Source organism: Octopus bimaculoides, chromosome 9 (assembly GCF_046866305.1).
Source record: "Octopus bimaculoides isolate indiv1 chromosome 9, ASM4686630v1, whole genome shotgun sequence".
NCBI classification, from domain to species: Eukaryota; Metazoa; Mollusca; class Cephalopoda; order Octopoda; family Octopodidae; genus Octopus; species Octopus bimaculoides.
In genome coordinates this window covers 18,374,392-18,389,498 of record NC_142936.1, presented here as the reverse complement: position 1 = coordinate 18,389,498, position 15,107 = coordinate 18,374,392, and the positions used below count along the sequence as shown (strand labels likewise).

Here is a 15,107-nt window from a genome sequence, read left to right as displayed (position 1 = left end):
ATTCATTTTTATTCTCTTGTCCTCTAATTGAAATTTTATTCTGAATAAGGTTCTTCTGAAGATTTTCCCTTGCACGATAGCCACGACAACAATAACTTTACATAGGAAAACATAATTTACTCCTAGCATAGTTGGAACGCCATGTACTGGGGCTTTGGATTCGTGTACATGTCTTATTCCCGGCAACAGTATATTTAGTTCTCTCAAGCCCCCACCCCCGCAAGCTTTCCTCCTTTAACTGTAGACAGCTTTAGGAAGGTAAAAAAAGAAATTTTCCACCTGATTTTGAAAATGTGACAACCTTCATAATGCAATAAAAGACTTAAATCATTCCAGAAACTCTAGGTGGGAGATTGTGATGACATGGAAAGAAGGAAAATAATAAAAGTGCTAAGCAAAGATAACAATCATTGTAAATTGTATGTTAATACACGCCTGTGAACAATATCCTTTGTAAGGGCGACAACACGTAGAAAGCAGATCTCTACTTAATCTCTTTAAAGGGCGTTAAAAATGCTTGGTGAATTCACTTCAGTATTTGACATTTTGCAAACACGAATGACTTGCAAATTCATTTAACGTGAATAATAATAATAAAAACCCCGCCCTCTTTCGCAAAGATAGTGCTCATATGGGAACTGCCCATACCCTACGTAAAATACTGTCTATGTGATCTCAAATTTTAAAGCAAACACATAATTTTCTTATGGTTTCTTAAACATTCACTTGAACAAAACTGTACAAATCCAAATATATGGTACCCTAGGCATAACACCTATATGAACTTCTAACTTGTTGTCTCTTGAGGTCTCTGGGTGAGACTTGGATCCAACTTGTACAAATGCAAAACAAAAGTCAAACATAAAATAATAATAATAATAATCTTTTCTTTATTCACTACTGAGGGTTCATATAAGAGATTGGAGACAGCACAGGACAACACAGCACAAAAAGAGTAGGATTTAATCGCGTGAAAAGGTAATAATAAAAGTTATAACAAATAAATCTCCCAAAGAGGGTCGCTTCCAAGGGCTACTCGTGGAAACCCCACAAAAATCACGATCGCCCTGACCTCTAAGAGCAAGCGCCTCTCCATTTCATCTACTCTCGATCTAGAGGCGCATGCTTGGGCCATTCGTTTCTATATTCACCCAGCTTTTAACAAAATTGCTGGGAGGCAGCACTTTCCTCTCTACTTTCACTTTCCTTTTCAAGTGAAACTTGAAAAAATTGATGAGGGTTTGGCCAAAGAGGGAAGTGTCTGTCTTCAGCTCCTTCAGCCTGGTCCAACACATAACCTTTTTCGCTAAAGCCAGTAAACAAAGAAACACTGCCTGTACTTCCCGGCCAAAGGAAGACGACGGGGCTATCTTCACAATGGACACACGTTAGCATTGCCAAGCCAAGGATTTCTGTAAGTTATTCATAGGCCCCGCCTGAAAACCTCCGGAACAGACCATACAACTCATTTTCATCGATGCCTGGACGCTCCCCGAGACTGTTGTCACTCTTGCGCATCACCAAAGATCCTCGACGACAAGCGCCAACCTCTTTGCTAACACCTTGGCCAAAATTTTGAAGGTTGCTTTCAGTAGCGTTATGGGGCTAAAGTTTTCTATTTGATCTCCCTTGTTTGGGTTCTTTCTTAGCAGTGCCACCGCTGCTCGACTCACAGAATTGGGAATTCTCACGTTTTGCTGCTACTTGCAGTAGACATCTGCCAAAAAGCTGCAAAACAAGTCTGGCATATAGAAGTAAAAGCTTACAGGGCAGACTATCCAAATCAAGCGATTTGCACCTCGTGCAACTCGTCATCGCATCCCGTATTTCCGCAGCTGTAATCAGCATTTCACAACATTCTTCCACCACCCCTTTCCGAGAGTCGTGGTATGCCATCAAGGTAGGTACTGAAGTCCATCCTGCGTTTCGGGCTGCCATTCGTCCCACGCAGTTCAGCGATGTGCTGTTGAAATGCCGCACACATCTGGTCGGGCTCGAGTGTCAATCACGCAGCCAGCACGTCAGTTGCAATGTCTTTCATAAGCGCCTCTTCTAAGTATCTAAGTTCCCTTCCGTTTTATTCTTTGTTATCATCAATGCCTTACTCAACCGAACTGATTCTACTCTAATTGCAGTTTTCAGAGCAAACCACCATTTGTTGTTGATGTCAACGCTCTCTTAACTAATTCTTGAGTCCGGTCTCTGTAAGCTTGGCCCGCCGAGAATGACGCGTTCAGCTTCCCGTAACCGGGTCCCTGCCTTCTAAGCCTATCTAGGTCGACCGTACAGATCACAAATTTGTGGTTTGTGTAGCCGACTAGTTTGAAAAGTGGACATCTTATACTGTCTTTATCTATTGACCTACAGAATACCCAATCTAGATAGGACCTGGATGACCCGATGTGTTTCGTCCATATCCACATTGAGATGTTTATTTTGAACATGTGGAAGACACACGAGATGTCGAAATATTGTACATTCGGTAACAGTCGCACCCTATCGCAATAATAATAATAATAATAATAATAATAATAATAATAATAATAATAATAATAATAATAATGGTTTCAAATTAACCACGAGGGCAGGAATTTTGGGGGAGGGGATGAGTCGATTACATCTACCCTAGTGTCCAGCTGGCACTTATTTTATCGACCTCGAAAGGATGAAAAGCAAAGCCGACCTCGACGTCATTTGAACTCAGAACATGTGACTCTGATGGCATGCACTGCTCTCTCACTCAGTGATGATGATGATGATAATAATAATAATAATAATGATAATAATAATAATAATAATAATAATAATAATGATGATGATGATGATGATTACAACATTAATAACAGCTCTGCTATACACACCACATGCACACACACACGGATACACACACACACACACACACACACACACACACACACACACACACAAATCTATACCACCCAACATAATTGTAAAAGAAGTCGGTGGGGTCACGTTTGGAATAGCTTTGATCATTAAATCTGCTCGGTCACGGCTAAACAACACACACACACACACACACAAACTTACACCGACTATAGTCTGCATAATTATCTACTACAGGTATACCACAGTGAAGGCGTATGACCTAGTAATTACGGTATTAGTTTTACATTCATAAGTTTATGGGTTCGATTCTTAGCTCGCTCATTGCGTTGTTTCATTGAACAAAACACTTCATTTCACATTTCCATATATAAGAAACTCCCATATTTTTTAACCTAATTTTTGACAAAAAGGGTTCCTTATACACGTTAAAATAAAGTATGTTATAGATCCCGGAAACTATTAACTGGTAGTAATAATAAAAGGTGTTGTTACTTACAGGTAAGTTGAAGTGATTTAAAAAAAGATAGCAAACACTGTAAAACAATGAAGTAAAACAATGAACTAAAACAATGAAAAATCGTAGTATATGAACAGCAATTCCGCCCCACCCCCACCCAGCATCACCCTCACCTTCAGACGTATATTTAACCTTTAGCATTAGATTAAGTTTTCAGCTGGTGGTAGTACTACTGATTCCCTCCCTACCTCCCGCACTAATGCTTACACACGCGCACGCACACACACTTATTTTCCCATAATGCAATTCTTTACACCTACAGGTTTCGGCATGTACACTCACAAACATAACATAGACAAACAAACAGACGTGCATACACACATACATACATACATACATATATACATACATTACATACATTACATACATGCATATATCCATCCATCCATCCATCCATCCATACATACATACATACATGCATTGCATTGCATACATACATACATACATACATACATACATACATTGCATTGCATACATACATACATACATACATGCATACGTACATTACATGCATACATACATACATCCATACATACATACATGCATTGCATACATACATACATACATACGTACACACATTACATACGTACATTACATGCATACATACATACATACATACATACACACATACATAAATATATACACGCACACGCACGCTCACATACATATATCTATATGGAGAGAAAGAGAGATAGAGAGAGAGAGAAATGCACACACACTCTCACTCACACACACATACACTCACACACACATACACTCACACACACATACACTCACACACACATACACTCACACACACATACACTCACACACACATACACTCATAAACCTGTACATAATCTGTGAACGTATAGACTCCTTCACTCATAATCATGGCGATTGTTCCATTTTCACAGATGATTGCGTCTCCTTGTGCTCCCTCGGTGTCAACCGCTTTTCTGACTTCCCATCTATGACTTCTCTGGTGATTTTTCAGTCCGACTGCTAATCTGCATGGTTTAAAGGATAGGTGACGAACGAAAGTTGTAACATACTGTGCACTTCCAACTGGTTAGGTCTGCACGCATCTCTACACTTTCAACGCTAATGGACACTCAGTAGATGGAATGATAAATAAAGTCATCACAAGGAGATAACTGTACATCATTGTCATTGCGTGCACTGACACAATCCAAGAATAGTTCTGTGTCCCGGCACCCAAAATGGATTGTCATAACATACGAGGTGGTATCAAAAGGCTCGCAGACTACTTGTGTATTGCACCAACAGCTGGCAGCACACAGTTGGGCGCACAGTGAGACTTAGCAATGACATCGCTGTGTTTACTTCGCAAGTTGTGAAATGTGTGGTTTTGTGATCACGTGTATGCTGTAGTCTGCGATTTTGTCATGGACAGGAAGCTGGAATAAAGAGCCAACGTGAAAGTTTGCGTTAAACTTGGGAGGTCTGCCGCAGAGACATTGAGTATAACCCTGAGACGAAGTAGCAGTCGTTACAAAACCGAAGAAGCCACGACAGAGCCGCAGCTCAATCAAAAGCATGCTCGTCATTTTTGTTTTCGACATCCGTGGTATTGTGCATCAAGAATTCGCCCCTTAGGGCCAGACAGTCAATCGAGAGTTCTACTGCGACATTTTGAAGCGTTTGAGGAAGGACATTCGGCGAAAGTGACCTAAATTATACAGCAAATGGTCAACAAGGTTGTCGGAACCGGGATCTGCAGACAACATCAAAATGTATTAAAGGTCGGAGATAATGTCGAGAAAATATCTTTTAGATTGTAAAATTTTATTGCTCCAACGTCATATCGAGTTTAAAATTCCCAATTGTGTCAGGAGTAATATTCATTCATGACAAGCTGACCAAAACAGTGATGAAACATATTCAACGAAAAAGGACGACTCTAAAACGTGAACGTATTTCAAAAACTTTAGTAGCAATACATGCCGTAGTTCCAGTAATATGCTTCAGTTTCAATTTTTTTATCTGTACGATGCACTTGATGTTTGTGTTCACTTACAGAAAGTTTGATCAGCACAATTTTTGTTTGTTAGGAACTGCTGCATTCCGACTAAATCCACTTCACGCACCAGCTCCTAATACAGGATTGTTTTCCACTAAGCAAAGGTGTAGTGTATCTGAACTATTTATGAAGGGGAACTCATAGGCAATAGAAAAATGATATGAGAATGTATCAGAGACAGTCATAGATGATAGAAAAGGCACACATTTTGAGAATTTTCGAATATGTTATATATATATTGTGATAAAAAATAATACCTCTCTGTATTGTATATTTGTTGATTTTTTTTATCTTGCAGATAATAATGCCTCAGTGAAGTATGTAAAAAGTAGAGTGGTAAAGATTATGAAACGTTATCATCATCATCATCAACATCATCATTATTGCCATCACCACCACTATCAACCTCACCATAACTACCACCACCACCATCATTACCGCCATTACAACGATAAGCGCAAGTCCAACCAATCAAAGTCTAGTAGCTTGTCCGAAATGTCGAGATATTGTTGAATACGTTGTCTTCATAGAACATGTTAAGAGCGATTCAATTTGGAATAATTCACCTTCTCAAAGCTACTGACCGTGGCTGAGCTCGTAGAGGGGAATCTGGAATTTCAGGAGGAGGGAAAATAAAATGTTAACCCACCACCCCAATATAATCATTCCCTAAAGCATTAGAATGTAAGCGAACGTGAAGGAAAAATTAGTAAAACCGGGAATCGAAAGCAGATAGCAGAAATGGTTCAGCAAAAGCCTAGCTCCACTTGAGGAAGCATGAACATAAAAAAAGAAGATAAAAAAAGCAGAAAACGAAAAAACGAAAACAAGGAAATGTCGATTCTGTGCGATGATAGACTATCGGATTCGATTATTCACAACACGTGACAGCCCTTCGGTCAAATCCTGCTGAACTGTTTTTCATTTCTTTGGCGTTCGATCAAATAGTGTTAATACTTACCGACAAAGAACAGATCTGATACATGTATCAACTTTGTTCTTTGACTCCCGGCAAAGAACAGATCTGATATATAGTCAAAAGAAATCCATATATAGTTCAAGGATATCTGCTTTTGTTTTAAAGGAAGAAATGTCAAAATAAAGAAAAATAAATGTTCGTGCTGTCACTAAATGACTTCAATACCAGAAGAAAATTTCTGTTCTTTTCATGTTATCATTCAGACGGTGGCACGATACAGCAAACATAATATATTTTATTATTATTTTCATTCTATATGGCGCAAACACAAGCGTGGCTGTGTGGTAAGACAAGTTGGTTGTCCACCACATGATGCCGGGTTCAATCCCACTGCGTGGCTCCGAGCAGCGAAAGTGGAAATGACAGGCAGAAACAAAACTAAGCCCGTCGTTCGTGTGTGTGTGTGTGTGTATGTGTGTGTGTGTGCATTTGTTTCCCACCACCGCTTGTTGGTCTCAGATGTCTCATAATTTGGTGGTTCGGCATAGAGGACAGTTAGAATAAGTACTATTTCTATCCGGTCAAAAAAAAAAAAAAAAACTCTTAGGCTTGTATTCACGTTTATGAAAGTCCCTTGCGATATTTATCGGAAATTTCGAAATCTGAAAACTTCTGAAGTCCGAAATAGTTTCGCGTGAAGCAAGTGACCCCAAAATACAAAATCTCAGAAAGCGATTTCATTATTAATGTGAATATGTAAAGGAAATGCTTCTTTTCTCATATCTGTGCCACAAATTTGACAAAAGAATCAATGTAAGCATTTTGAGTTCTATTATTGATGTGAATATGTTAAGGGAATGGTTATATTCTTTACGTTTGAAGTCTGTGCGGTCATCTGACGATAACGCTTTCTTTCAAATGATGTAATGAATTGACGCTTGTACATCTTCGTTACTCATATTTTATACATCTAACTTGGAATCTGCACTTCGGAAATACTGTAGAAAGAACCTTTATAAAAAAGTATATGCTTGAATTACCAAGAGCGGATATCTTCACTTATCTTGGTTGCGTTGTCTGCACACGGCAGGAGAATCAGTACAAACACCCTTGTACGGAGTCTTGATATTCAATATTCAATTAATATTTTTGGAGAGTGTGGATTATACCGACCTAGCAAGGTGCCTCAAATGAAGTACCTAATGTTCAGACCTCGTTTGTATGTATATATATGTGTGTGTATGTGGGTGTATGCTTCACGCTTATTTTGGTGATTTTGGATTTGCTTTGGTAACGAATTGTTCCTGCTATACGCGAACAATATTTCCTTCATTTCTTTAAAATTATAATTGTTATAAAACAACAATATGCATTCATTCATTAAGTCAGCGAGCTGGCAGAAACCTTAGCATGCCGGGCGAAATGGTTAGCGGTATTTCGCCTGACTTTACGTTCTGAGTTCAGATTTCGCTGAGGTCGACTTTGCTTTTCATCTTTTTGGAGTCGATAAATTAAATACCAGTTGCGTACTGAAGTCGATCTAATCGACTGGTCCCCTACCCCAAAATTTCGGGCCTTGTGCCTAGAGTAGAAAAGAATCGTTAGCACGCCGGGCGAAATGCTTAGCGGTATTTCGTCTGTCTTTACGTCCTGAGCAGTGGTGGCTTGTGTATAGGCACTGCGGAACTGCAGCACCCCCTCGATATTGTCAATAACATTCAATATAATGAGTCCTGTTTTCTTTATACTTGTACATTATATAATCCTTAAGCTTAATGTCAGTATCCATCCCCTAGTTTATGAAAGAAAAAACACAAATCCTTGTATAGAACTGTGCGCTTCATATATCCAGCGACGTGGTGGTGTTTGGCTGTTGTGCGCATGCTCACATGTCCAAGATAGGAAGCTTCACGCTAGCGGGAGAGAGCATTGCGTGAACGGCAGTGCCGACCCCGGTGTTCCGGTGAAAAGTAGTGTACAAGCGTCAATTCATTACGGCCGTTTTAAGCGACTCCTATAATTGATTAATGAAAATATTACATCATATGAAAGAAAACATAATCGTCAGATGACTGCATAGACTTGAAATACAACGGATACAACCACTCTCTTAACATATTCATATCAATAATGGAACTGCAAAAACGAGTCCCCGCGACCACCCACAATGCTCAGCTACCCAGAATGCAGTGATTATCGCATTTTTATACGCCTTTGCGTACTTGTACCCATGAACATGGAACCTGTGAACAGAAAAAAAGAAATTACGAAGGTTCCTGATCCTAACAAACGACGCATACTACTGCATTCTCTTCTGGAAAAGGTAAGGACGATCAAGAAAATACGTGACAGAGGAAATTTGCTGCTGTGGGCCGCGATTCTGATGTTAATAAATCTACCATTCATTCCATTTACAAAATGCGTGGGAATGATTAATGTTACCCAGATCTACAGGGTGTCCACAAGGTCTGGGTACATGGAGTAAATAAAATCATAACATAAACAATCAAATATAAGAAATAATAATTTCTTAAAGTATGTGTTAATCCCCATGTACCCAGACTTTGTGAAGACACTGTATTTATCACTGTATTTTTTTGGAAACCAACCTCCATGAAAAAATGAGGATAGATATACTAATGTTAATAATTTCGTTTAATTCTGTTAGAGCTTATAGCAAGAAAGAAGTGAGGCCACGATTTGATTTTGATTATCGGCTGGAGCGTCTTCATTTCACTTACGAATGCAAATGCGCGAACGTCATAAAGTCCTGTTTATCACAGCTCCTCAAAAAGTATGACTTGTTTGGGTGGGAATTACTCCAAGACTAAATGGTATTTTGATATTGATGACTACTGATCCAATATGAAGCCGTTTCACTCCAATGATGTCGCTATTGCCAATGAGAAAAGAGCAAAACCATTTAAAATAAATTTCCCACTTCTAGAATCAAAAAAAAAAAAAAAAGAAGATGAAGATAAAAAGACTATAGAATGAATAAATAAATATGATTATTATGGAAATATATCGAGATAAATGGTGATGTACTTTCAGCGGTTAGTTTCCTTCATTTTGTTTACTTTATCATTTTGTTCATTTTATTTACTCTTTTACTCTTTTACTTGTTTCAGTCATTTGACTGCGGCCATGCTGGAGCACCGCCTTTAGTCGAGCAAATCGACCCCAGCACTTATTCTTTGTAAGCCTAGTACTTATTCTATCGGTTCTCTTTTGCCGAACCGCTAAGTTACGGGGACGTAAACACACCAGTATCGGTTGTCAAGCGATGTTGGGGGGGGGGGGGGGACAAACACAGACACACAAACACACACACATATATATATATACATATATACGACGGGCTTCTTTCAGTTTCCGTCTACCAAATCCACTCACAAGGCTTTGGTCGGCCCGAGGCTATAGTAGAAGACACTTGCCCAAGGTGCCACGCAGTGGGACTGAACCCGGAACCATGTGGTTGGTAAGCAAGCTACTTACTACACAGCCACTCCTGCGCCTATTATTAATTAATTAATTTCAGTTATAACTTGATGAGATTTGAAGACAGGCGACAAAGGGACTTAAATGAGTACCAGTATGTTAACCCACCACTTCTCTAACCCTTTCGAAAACAATACAAAACACATAGTTAACAGAGTCGACTGGATCGATAGCAAACACCACCACCACCACCACCACTATACAGACAAACAAAAAGAAACTGGCCTTGTGCCTAGTTGTTTAACATTGCTTAGCAACCGCTACAAGCAGCTGCAATAGCATCAGTTTGTGATAAAATACAAATAAACCAAAATGAAACAAAACAAAAATAACCTCCTCCTCCTCCTCCACTTTCTTTTCCTCCTCTTTCACAACCCTCCTCCTCTTCCTCTCTTTCACTTCCTCCTCCTCCTCCTCTTCCCCTCTTTCACTTCCTCCAACTCCTCTTCTTCCTCTTTCTCCCTCATCCTCCACTTTCTTTTCTTCCTCTTTCACCTCCTCCTCCTCCTCCTCCTCCACTTTCTTTTCCGTCTCTCTCACCTCCGCCTCTTTCACCTCCGCCTCTTTCACCTCTTCCTCCTCCTCCTCCTCCACTTTCTTTTCCGTCTCTCTCATCTCCGCCTCTTTCACGTCCACCTCTTTCACCTCCGCCTCTTTCACCTCTGCCTCTTTCCCCTCCTCCTCCCATCTTCCTCCACTTTCTTTTCCTCCTCTTTCACCTCCTCCTCCTCCTCCCCCACCACCGCCAACACCACTTCCTCCACTACCTTCTCAACCACCACCTCCGCCGCCGAAAAACAAATTTTTTCTCCCCTCAAGAACTATTAAAAATTGAACAGCCGTTGGGTTGGTGGTTCTGTGAGGCAAGGGAACGAAACCAGCGAAGCATGATCAACTACCATCCATGACGATGAGTAGGAAAACAGAAAGAAAGGGAACGATAAGAGAAATGAATTAAAAATGAAACCAGCAAATGGGATACTAAGAAAAGTGTTGTTCCCTCGTTTTAAGTAGTAAAAAAAAAAGGGGGCATAATTAGAAAAAGGAGAGAATAGAAGCAATTTATTTTTTTCATTAACTTTATATAGAGAGATTCTTTTTGTTTCTTTTACTTGTTTCAGTCATTTGACTGCGGCCATGCTGGAGCACCGCCTTTAGTCGAGCAAATCGATCCCAAGACTTATTCTTTGTAAGCCTAGTACTTATTCTATCGGTTCTCTTTTGCCGAACCGCTAAGTTACGGGGACATAAACACACCAACGTCGGTTGTCAAGTGATGGTGGTGGTGGTGGTGGGGGCAAACGCAGACACAAACATATGCATACACATACATATATATATATATATATATATATATATATATATATATATATATATATATATATAATACAAAGAATATATATGCATGTATACACACATATATGTACATATTTACATCTACATGTGTATATAGATGCATATCAGGGTACAGGACGTTAGAACAATGAACTACAGACAACGGAACGAACACATAGGAAAACAGATAGCCACTTGGAATAAATCCTTCGTCAGCTGCCTCTATTGTATACATACACACAAACACACACATATATATATGCACATATATATATTCTACGGAAACTGAAAGAAGCCTATGCAGGACAGGCTTCTTTCAGTTTCCGTCTACCAAATCCACTCACAAGGCCTTGGTCAGCCCGAGGCTATAGTAGAAGACACTTGCGCAAGGTGCCACGCAGTGGGACTGAACCCGGAACCATGTGGTTGGTAAACAAGCTACTTACCACACAGCCGCTTCTGCGCCTATTATACAGATTATATACAGATCATATTGGTCAATACTACTTTACCATAAGAGGAGTAGGTGTAGTGAGTAGTTTTATATGTGTGTGTGTGGAGAAGACCAGTGGAAACGAGATTCATGCCCGCATGTTTAGCCAGAAATCAATCCTCTGGCGGCAAACATATGATATCAATATTTTGTTACGTTTAAAACGTACAATCGTACGTGCGTATGTGCATGCGCACGCGCACACACACACACACACGCACACAGAAAACAGGCAGTTAGATAGATATATAAAGAATACTGAGCTTACTGAGAGAGAGAGAGAGAGAGAGAGAGAGAGAGAGAGAGAGAGAGAGAGAGAGAGAGAGAGAGAGAGAGAGAGAGAGAGCGAGCATGAAATTTCGTGCCTATGTGTTTTCAGATTGTCAGTGCTTACACAAATATTTGCTTTTAACATAATCGCGCAGAGCAAAAATTTGTGTAGGAGGAAATCAGTCGATTTCATCGATCCCAGTTCTTGGCTGGCACTTTATTTTATGATACCTGGTAGGATGATGAAAGCTGAAGTTCACCTGGCGAGATTTGAACCCAGAACGTAAGGTGCTGATTCTTATACGCTCAAACAATTCTGCCAATATAGTGCCTCTGTGCTTACACAAATTGTAACATGGAAAGGAATAAAAAATGAACAATTTCTTTTATATATGACGTGTGAACAAATGTCTATGTCAGTAATTTCGGCCCCAGGATACAACTGGTACTTATTTTATCGACCTCGAAGGGATGAAAGGCGAAGTCGACCTTGGCAGAATTTGAACTCAAAACGTGAAGACGTACGAAATACCTGTAAACATTTTTCCCGGCGTGCTAACAATTCTGCCAGCTCACCGTCTTAGGATATTATTGGTTTCACATTTTAGCATAAGGCCAGCAATTGCCGTGGTGCGGGGCAAGTCGATTGCATCAACCCAGCTTATTTTACCGACCCCGAAAGTATGAAAGACAAAGTTGACTTCGGTGGAATTTGAAATCAAAATGTAAAGCCGGACGAAATGCCACCAAGCATTTTCCCCGGCGTGCTTAACGATTCTATCAGCTCGCCGTCTTCTGCTTTAGTACAAATATTAATATTGATTTCAAACTTTAAGGTGGCGAGGTAGCTGAATCGTTACCGCGCTGGGGAAAATGCTTAGCAGCATTTCATCCGCCTTTACATTCTAAGTTCAAATGCCACGGGATCTAATTTGCCTTTTATATTTTCAAGGTCAATAAAATAAGTACCAGTTGAACACTGGTGTCCATGTAATTAACTTATCCCCTCCCCCGGAATTGCTGGCCTTGAGTCAAAATTTGAAACCCATATTAACGATCGTAATTTCTAGTGTATTTTGTGCTTATTTCATAGCATCTATAACAGATTACAATATTTCAGCTCTACTCTAGACTATTGAGTATTTTCTGTCTATTAAATAAAGACAAGCCGGGTGATGTAGGGCGAAAATATATGTAAATATGAACTATGTGGGAATAATATAATCTCACATAATCTAAAATCATATATGCATATACATATGAGTAGATGTATGTATATATACGTATATGCATATTTACAGAACTAAATATATATGCTCTCACACCCATATCCTGCTGGATATAAATTGTGTATTATTTGGAAACATACGTTTTAAATTTTAAATTTCACACCGCGTGACTAATGGCATTATACTGCGGGTCAGAGAAGGATTCTATCTCTTTATTTTGCCTGATGAGGGGTATATTTCCCGAAACAAAATGTTAGATAGAAAACTGGCAAAAAGATAAGATCATGCATAACTCTTTTATATAGTGACTGCTTCCGTTTATTCTATAGCTCAATAAGGTAGCCCAAAATATTTCGTATAAACGACTTGTGGGAGAGAAAGAGAAAGGTATCCTCTAACCGGATACTTGGCCCGAATGCTTGCAAAAGAATGACCACAGCTAAATACTTCCAAGTACTAGTAAGTAGTATTAAACCGGGTGATAAATTCAACATACCACTCAGGCCATGGAGGGATTTGAACACAGAACATAAAAAGCTTCAATATATAGTGTAAGGCATCTGGTCTACTGGCCTAGGTAACTTTTTTTCATCCAAAAGAAAGAAAGGTAAAGTTGATTTCGGTGGAATTTTAACTCAAGACGCCGAGAGTCGGAGCAAATATCGTGTGACATTCAGGAAATCCGACGCTCTGACAACTTTATCAATGCACACGCATTTATATAATAATGTAAGGCCTCCGTTGCCCAGGGTCACCCCTGCATCTGTATTTGGAAAGTCCCTCTCTAACGTTGTCTCAGGAATTTTCTTTTTTCCGTGGAAGACGAGTAGTTTTCTGTACAGCAGATCTCTTTCCATGCTATAGGCTGAACAGCTTAATAACAGTGTCGTCGCAAGCGTACTCAGAATATAAGGAGCTAACAAGTACACATTCATGGTGATTGCTCAATCTTCATAGATGATTGCTCTCTCCTTATGCTTTCTCGTTATCTATAGAATTTCTGACTTTCCGTCTATTACCTCTCAGATAACTGCTCAGTCCCGTTGCAAATCTGCATAATTTGGGGCATAGGTGACAGGCCAAAGTCATAGGTTACTGCGCGCTTCCAACTAGTTAAGTCTGTACACGTCATCACTTTCCCATTATCATAGGACTTTCAATAGTTGAAATGAAGAGACATTTGTACACCATTTGAAGATTGCGATAAACGCTAGTACAACACGAATATACTTGTGCCAGTTTCATTTCATTTGCAGGCACCATAAATGTAGTTGCCTGTGGACATTGCATGACATTCACTCAGTGTGCTTCAACAGTCTGTGTTTTAGCTCTGTTTCTTTGTTAACTGTTTGTTTTAGCTCCGTCTCTACTTATCTTACGGATTTTTCACTTTCGTTGATTTCACTTTTCATTTTCATTTTATAAATATCCAACAACATTACACAACTTATGAATTTGTGTGTGTGTGTGTGTGTGTGTGTGTGTGTGTGTGTGTGTGTGTGTGTGTGTGCGTGAGTGTGTTTGTATACACAGAGACAGCGAAGGACTCGGATCTTCTTTGTTGGGTCCACACTTTTCAATTCCTTTAATTTTGTTCCAATTGATTTTAAATTTAGCGTGTTGATGTAGTTTTGTATGCTAATGAAATTCATCTTGTCATAAACTAATAAATAAAAATTAATAGCATTTAAAGTTCGCAGATTTTGGGTAATTTTAGCCACAGACACATTCATACCTGTTTCCATAGTAACAAACCAAGGTATAGTCTGCTCTTAATAGACTATACCTTGTTGATCGTTGAGATGGACGAAACAGTCGTCTCAAATCGAAAATACAATCAAGGATGGGTGCTACCTGGGTAGTAGGTTTTAGGAGGAGTGCGACGCGAAACCCTTTCTTTATGTGGCGCCATGTTGGAATCGGGACACACTGGAGAAATGCATACGCCAGTCGATTCTTCAAGGAACTACAAT

The 15,107-nt window shown here is 39.5% G+C and overlaps 1 protein-coding gene across 4 annotated transcripts in view; it reads right to left on the bottom strand.

Moving 5' to 3' along the window:
- Nucleotides 1–15,107, bottom strand: part of LOC106874424 (hydroxysteroid 11-beta-dehydrogenase 1-like protein) — a 150,794-nt gene that overhangs the window by 127,708 nt on the left and 7,979 nt on the right. The window contains exon 1 of one of the 4 annotated variants that reach the window (XM_052970464.2): nucleotides 3,344–3,485. The exons of the other annotated variants lie outside the window; for them this stretch is intronic. The gene's annotated coding sequence lies outside the window, so the exon portion shown is untranslated. Of the gene's footprint in view, nucleotides 1–3,343; nucleotides 3,486–15,107 lie in introns of those variants that run through there. 4 annotated transcript variants of the gene reach the window in all.